This window comes from Coffea eugenioides, chromosome 3, assembly GCF_003713205.1.
Source record: "Coffea eugenioides isolate CCC68of chromosome 3, Ceug_1.0, whole genome shotgun sequence".
Lineage (NCBI taxonomy): Eukaryota > Viridiplantae > Streptophyta > Magnoliopsida > Gentianales > Rubiaceae > Coffea > Coffea eugenioides.
The window spans coordinates 9,315,328-9,323,204 of record NC_040037.1 but is presented as its reverse complement, the minus strand read 5'-3'; the positions used below and the strand labels follow the sequence as shown (position 1 = coordinate 9,323,204).

The 7,877-nt window shown below is 33.7% G+C and overlaps 1 long non-coding RNA gene across 1 annotated transcript; it reads right to left on the bottom strand.

The window, feature by feature from the left end:
- Nucleotides 1–2,612: 2,612 nt before the first annotated feature.
- On the bottom strand, nt 2,613–3,667 carry LOC113765794. Its single transcript, XR_003467785.1, has 2 exons — nt 3,558–3,667; nt 2,613–3,212 (listed from the first exon to the last, which is right to left on the bottom strand). It is a non-coding gene; the product is annotated as an uncharacterized LOC113765794 (long non-coding RNA).
- Between the last annotated feature and the right edge of the window lie 4,210 nt (nt 3,668–7,877).

The window sequence follows — 7,877 nt, the reverse complement described above, 5'->3', positions numbered from 1 at the left end:
ATCTTTTCAATGCATCAAGAATCATCTCATTTGGATTTGTGTAGGCAGAGAAATAACAGAAATACCCTTGACTGCTCACTGCCTTGTTTCAACTTCGACCAATAGAAATTGGCTACTGTAATTCGGCTTTTGACAGGGAAAAACTTCAAACTAGATTTCGATGTCTTCATAAGATTTGTAGATCTATCTCTTATCTTCAAAATGGTTCAAGAATCATCTCAATTTGATCATTGTAGCTCAAGTTATAGCCGAAATACGAAGATATGTCAAAACTGTCAACTTCCTCTTCATCCAAACGAAGTATATTTCCAACTCCTATACAAATTATGGACAAAATACAAGTAAAAAGTGACAAAACCTCATTTAATCACTTAAGAGCATTTTACACCAACTATAGCCAAAATGATCCATTTTCTTACTACAATATTGCCAAAGTGACTAAAAATAATATAAAATATCATTTAAATATAGAGTAAATTAGTCGCTTGTCAAGATGAATTCATGATGAGTATACATGTGTGAGACAAGGATGTAGACACCGTGTCCAAGATAAGTATACAGTTGGGAGATTTGCACCAAATGAGCCTCTTGTTCGTGCCGTTTCCCTATGTTGTTATAGTTATACATAGTCAAATTTGTTCTCACCATGTTGGATGGTGCAATTTTTGGTTTTGAAATTGTCCCAAGATCATATGTAGTTCCTTATGTTCATGAATAGATACAACAGTTCCATTGCAAGCATCGACACTACAAGATTCGTGTAAGAATTGTGGCTACTTCTCACGGCTCGTGTATCAACCTTCTCCATGGGGGAGTCTAATACAAAATGAGGACCTATAGATTCTTGTATTCCTTGTCTATATAAATAATACTTTATTTAGGGTTCCTAGTAAGGGTGAATTTTCGTGTTTAATTAGTATTTTTAGTTATTTATCTATTATATTAGTTGTATCTGTGTCAATAAAAGATGGTGTGAGAAGAATGGTCAAAGAAGGAAAAGGGTCTCACATGCAATCCAAGCCTCGAATCCATTGCCAGATTGTCCAGCAGGATTCGAGGCAGACATTGGCGAGATGAATTCGCAGCCAGCCGAAACGGATCCGTCTATGGATCCTAGTTGATTGGCACTGCAAAGTTTAGTCAATGTTCTATTTTCATTGTATTTCTTTCTATTTGGTATAGCCTACTTGTAGCCTACAAATAATTATCCTTTGGGTTCTACTATTTAGGCATTGATAATATTATTGATATTTTTAAGACAATTGTATATTTGGGTGTGAGATTCTTGTTGAATTTCGTGTGGGGTCTAGTCTGAATCCTAATTTCTCTTAGGATTGATTGTGAATCACCTTTGATTCTTCCTATGGAGAGTATTTGTGTGACCCTTTGATTTATCACGCTTTCATACCGTGTCACATCTATTCGAGGTCACCATTCAAGTCCAACACTTCGTGAAATTGCTATGAATGGCAGGGGAGCAATCCGGCCGGATTCTGGTCAGAAATGGCTGCTCTCTACTTGCACAACTTATTTTCTCCTCCAATAATTCACAGCTATTGATGGATGTGTGACAACAACTTTGCGGCTGTAAAGTGATGTTTGAAGCCTCATTTCTTGACTAAATCATCTATAAATAGCCATGGACTTGCAAGATAAAAGGGAGCAAAAAATTGTAGTGGTCTTTTTAATTGCCAAAATTTAGTGAATTGTAGTGGATTGCAAAAAATTAAAAGTTGAAAGTAGTTGATTGCTAAAATTAAAAATTTAAGGTGTCCTTTAGCAGCCCGTCGTTTTCATTTTTCATTTTTTTCCCTAGAACTATAGTATCATTTTTCCCTTTCTTGAAAAGGTGAAAAAAGGAAACTAAAAATTAACAAAATGGTTAATAGTTAACACGCAACTCCTCCTTTGGCAATATATATATATATATAGCATAGATTCTTTGCATAACAGTAGTAAACAATTTGTCTAATTACACTTTATAAATGTGACTTGCGTTTGATTATCACTTTATATATATCTCACATTTCAATTCTAGTCATATTGCATCTTAAACTTTCATATTCTTATGGCTTATTGTGTCAATAAAATTAGCAGAAATTATACTCACCCACCTTATGCACTTTTTAGTTAGCAGATCAAATGTAGCTTCGCACCCCTAACTTATAACCTGTTTCAACTTTGCACCCCTAGGCACTAATTTAGTTTCATTATATTGTTATAAAAATTTTTAAATGTACAATAGGCATATTGCAAATTTTTTTCTGATACTCGGTAGACTTCATCGTTGCACACACACACATGCACTAAGAATGACTATACTAAACTTTGATCAGGATTCAGGGTCATTGTTTATCACTTAAAATATATCTTATCCAAGCTCCTAAAAAGAGTTACATATCACTTAAAAACTGAACTCTGGTTTTCTGAGTTACATATCTTTCTCTCAATATAGCAGTTAATCTTTCATTTCTTTCTCAGGTTTGTGTTCATTTCAAGTAATACTTAACTACTAAGAATTTATAACTAGTCATGAATATAGTATCTAGTTGACATACAGAACTGAGAGATTGGAGCCTGCATTCAAGTAATAAAGAAACAAAATACACGGATACAAACTCAAACTCACGACTGTTTTTATTTATTTAACGGTGCATTTTTGTTCGTAAAAGCGCACCGTTAACATACCAGTACAAGGATACAAACACAGACACAAAAGACACAGACACAAACTCAAACAGAGACGGAATGGTGCATTTTTGTTGGTATAAGTGCACCTTATTTAACATACTAATAAAACAGTGGGAAGATGTATGCATGGCAGCTGTACATCATCCATGCATGCATAAACTGAAAACCACACCATATATAGACACTCGATAATTAAAGCACTTGAAGTCGTTGATCCTCAGTTGATGATCAAGGGTAGCGCTTGATTAAACCCAGTATTTGATGAGGTTCAAGCTTCCATCTGGGTTCTCAAGGACAAATGCTTTGTCCACAGTTGTGGGGCGGTGAGGTTCCTGAGTTTCAAGGATGAGAGTGTAGAATTTGAATCCAACAACATTCCCAGTGAATCCGCCAATCACGGCGACAAAAGCCAGGTGTGTCTGCTTCTTCTCGTTGTACTTTGCCACTGCAAATTTTCCGACCTCGACCACGCGAGCGTCAGTCGGGTCCACTGGTACTAGGTCCATCGGTACTTGTTCCATCTGTAAATCCCGAACATTTTTTTTTCAGTAAGAAAACCCGAAACAATTGAGTTCCCAGAATCAATTAGAATTATTTCAGACAACCAACCACAAAACTAAATCCAACCAATTAGTAAGAAACTACATTGCCGGCAGGAAGCTTAATCAAACAATTCTAGAGACCGCTTACCCATATGCATGTAGACAACCAGAAATACAAAATATTTCTTAAGACAATTCAAGAATGTTGAAATTGCTTTAATTTGCAACTCCCTAACCTTTTTCAAGCGTTTCTATACAAGTTGTTTATGAGTTGATGCCGAAAAACCACACACAAACTTGAAAAAGAAAGAAATCAATATTCACCTGTCTAGCCAACTTTTCCTTGAAGAACTCGCTCGCTAATATACTGATATTTGTAACTGGTTACTGTCGAAAACTTGGTACAGCTGAGAACCAGACCCCCTGTATTTATAGGCCTAAAAATGTGGTAATGCACCCCATAAATCAATTCGTGGTAATGTCGGACCTAATCACCAAAATCATGGTCCACCAGCATGGAACCCGTTTTTACACGTCCTTGATGAGGTCAGTGTGAAAATATACACCAACATCACCTAGTTACTATAGCTAGTCCTATAATTTTGTGTTATTGTTATGTCATCATTCGAACTTTCAGCTTCATCCCACTGGGCCATGTTGGTTCAGCGGCTATGAGCTCCCGCAAGTGTCAAATTCAAAGTTTGAGTCATGAGGCTGATAATTGAGGATGGGAAGGAGTGTGGAGAGGGGAGGGAGGATTGAGGAAAAAAAAAAAAAGAAAAACTATATATTTTGTTATAATAATAACTCATATTTTTTGTGTTTCTTTCAACCAAAATTAGTTTAACTATTTAAGAAAGTCCTTAGAAATGCATCTAATGTCGCTGCTGTGGATGACAGATGTTTGGATTGTAAATTATTTGAGATATTTTTACTGTAGCACTTTTTGTGATGTGATGTATGTGAGATAAAAAGATAATTGGGAAGATAAAAAGGTGTGTTGGAAATTGTAATAGTGATGTAAGCAAATAAATTTTGGCAAATAATCTTTTATCCAAACAAACTAGTATTACTTCTTATAACTGCCTTATGTGATATTTAATGCTTTATGAAAATTCTCCTTGCCGTTTAAATAGGTTTCTTCAAAATGTAGTTTAGCTCACTATGTCGACATGATCAGTTTCAGACTTTCACAAGTGGAAATAACCATAGTTTAGCTATAATTAAGATGAGGAGTTTCAAGGATTACAAATTAATTCTACTCGCATTACTAGGAATGATATTGAGAAAGATATAGAGTGGATATAATATTTGTGAGTTGAGGTAGTACCTTTGTAACTTAAAAACATTTTTTTCTTATAGTGCACATAGGATCAAGAAAGTTTGATCAAGATCATTGCTCACTTAAAACATCTTATTTCCAGCTTTTAAGGAAGAAAGAAAAATATGTTATTCCAATTCTAGACCATTATGTCCATGCATACATCACTTTTGCTGACACTCAAAATTTCACAGAGGAGGCATTTTAAATCATTTATTGGAACTTTTGTTCATGTCGGCTTCGAAGGTTGAATGCATCGGTGCAAATATTATCCATAAATGTCTATAATAAAATATCTCAACTTAGTCCTTGAAAGATAATGATGTTTCCACGCTCATTTTCTACTATTTTGACTAAAATTCAATGATTGAATTTGGGGCTCTTAACAAAATATCTATCACTTTAAGATAAATCTATTGGTGAAATAAAGAGAACCAAATGAAAATTCATATTCTTTTGCTTTCTTTATATATCGTTTCTAATTTCGTTAAATTTTCGAGCTCAAAACAAAGTCAATAAATATACTACGGAACATAGCTAAATATCAAATATATTATGGTGATTGAAGCATTTGTATCTTGCCTTAAAATAACCGTTAAATGTCTCAGTTTCTGTTTCGTACATCCTCGTCCCCTCCTATTTTGATATTCTCCTTTTCTATAAGTGGAAAAAAAAAGCTACCTACTCGAACATTATAGGAACTATCAAGTCACATTATTTATGAAACACAAAATACACTATGGAATGTTGCAAGTGAACAATTGATTAATGCTTAGACGGCAGAGATTTTGTTCTGTTGTTGAAGGTCATCACAAATGTCTAAATTAGCAAGAATTTTAAAACTCATGAGTCAAGCTCAGAAGCAATAGAAGAAGCATATTAAACTAAGGTAGGAATGATATGGCATCAATAGGAATTGAAAAGCATGAAATCTCTCTAATCTTCTGTCATTTTATGTCATTTAATTTACATTTTGTAGGTGAACTATCACCCCAACACAGGTTGAATTAAAACTCTACCTTCATATAAAATTCTTGCAGTTCCATGTCTTTTTCTTCTTGTCATTCATAAGCATGAAGAAAAAAACATCAAGGTTGCTAGGTGTTGTAAAATTTTAATATGACCGCATGTACATCAAATCATTCTCAAACTAACATGTGCTTAAGTTTAATCTCCTTGGTTTTGAATGCTTAATTGCATTTTCCTTGGCTCTGAGTAAGAATTTGGAAGTTTTACTAAAACAAATAGAATGTAAAAACCAGGCTTCTGTTTTGTTTCTTGATCTAAGTTGAGGGTTTTTTTTCTTGCCTATTTCTTATTGTTCTCATTGTTGCAGGTATGTCAGCTGGTCTTACTTGTTACTGCCAAATTTTAGCATATTGATCAGCAAAAAAAAAAAAAGAAGAATATTTGCAAAAGCCCTTTCATAAATTATTTTTGCAAGAACAAAGTATAGTAACCTCCAGAAAAAGTGTTTGTTGTCATAGGAATAATCATCATCCAATTATTTTAAGTTTACTTGCTATAAAGTTGGAATCTGGTGTTGATGTTTCGCTTAGTATAATAATGCTCATTGTGTAAATGACTAGAGGTGGCAAAATGGGCGGGATTTGATTGGGTTTGAGATGGAACCGAGTCATATGGGTTTGGACCCAACCTTACCCATACGTGTTTTGGGACTAACTTGGGCGGGATCACTTTGGGATGGGTTTAGATTGATCCCGCCCAATACCCAAATCTATTTTCTACATATTTTTTTTCCTTTAATTCATTTTTTATTTTTTATATAAATTTAATATTTTTTATTTATTAAATTTCTTTTAGTTTTATTAAATAAACATGCAAGTGCTTTATACTCAAGATTCCCACCAAAAATTGGATTAACAAATAAAGGAAAAAATAGATATACAACCATATTCCAACATATATCAAGATGGTCAAGATACTTAGGGTGTTGAATATTTATTCTCATCATTGTCCAAGGATGACAGGTCTAAATTGACTGAAATGCTGGAAATTCTTGTGGATAATGACTAGGAAGACTACTAGATTATATTCGTTAGTATGACTATAAAAATTGTTAAAGATAATTTTTGAATCTAAGACTCCGTTTGGATTGGCTATTTTTTCAAAAAATAAGTTTTTCAAATACAATATTACAGTAATATACAATAATTCAAAAAATATCCCATCTATATTAGTATATCAAATATTTCAAAAAATTAGTACAAATTTTTCATATACACTACTACAATAAAATATTTCAAAAATACCCCCCAAAAATAACTAATCCAAACGGAGCCCTTGCTATTTGAGCCCAATGGGTACCCAAGTAGTTCCCAAGATTTCCCATCAATTAATGGGTACAATTGGGATTTGTCCCATTTTAAACCCAATATCAAATTTCAGTACCCATCCCGCCCAAAGTCCCCATGGGCATGGGTAACCCATTGGGACTTGGGAAAAATTGCCACCTCTATGTAAATCTCTTCTAAATGTTAATGTGAACAAAAAAAAATTAACAATTGGCTTCTAAAACACCCACATGTTGTAATAATTATAATATTTAGCTCAAGAGTGAACATCTTGTCATCACTCATGGGGAGTTTTGAAATGGACAAGTGGAAGTGGGTGGAAAACTTCTCATTTTTTGACAAATTGACCAAAAAAAAAAAAGAAGAAGAAAAAGAAGGTCCCATAAGAGTCTTACAAATTAGTTAAAGGTCACATAACATAATTATATTTTCGTCCCAAACGGCTTTGTCTACTTTCACTACGTTGATGTTCCCCATAAAGGTCTTTTCTTTCAGGGTCTTGTCTCGGATCTATGAAGCACACACCATAGTACATTTCTAATCCATCTGTTTGTTAAGTTTTTATCTATAATTTAAAAGTTTAATTTATAAACATATAATAGACTTTTTAAAAAAATTTTAAATTTTCATTAATCTTAATGTCCTTTCCCTCCATTTTCACCCACTTTTAGACCAAAGGTAAGCTGACAAAAAATAACTAAATCCTCTTCCCTCCCAATCATTTCCTCTCTCTCTTCAAAGACCAATCCCAAACATCAAAAATCATACACCCCTCCATTTCCTTTCCTTTCCTTGCCCTCTTATTCCAGCAAAACAAATAGCTTGTTAAAGCCTCCTTTTCTTTCATCTTCTTCCTTTTCTAACCCTAATTTAATGAATGAGGACTTTTAAGCTATTAATTTTTTTTCGTTTGATCAGTTTTACCCCTAATTTTGTCACCTCTAACGGCCAAAATTGATAAAAGTCCTTAAATTGATCATTTCTTTTAATTCAAGGGCTTCTTTGTGA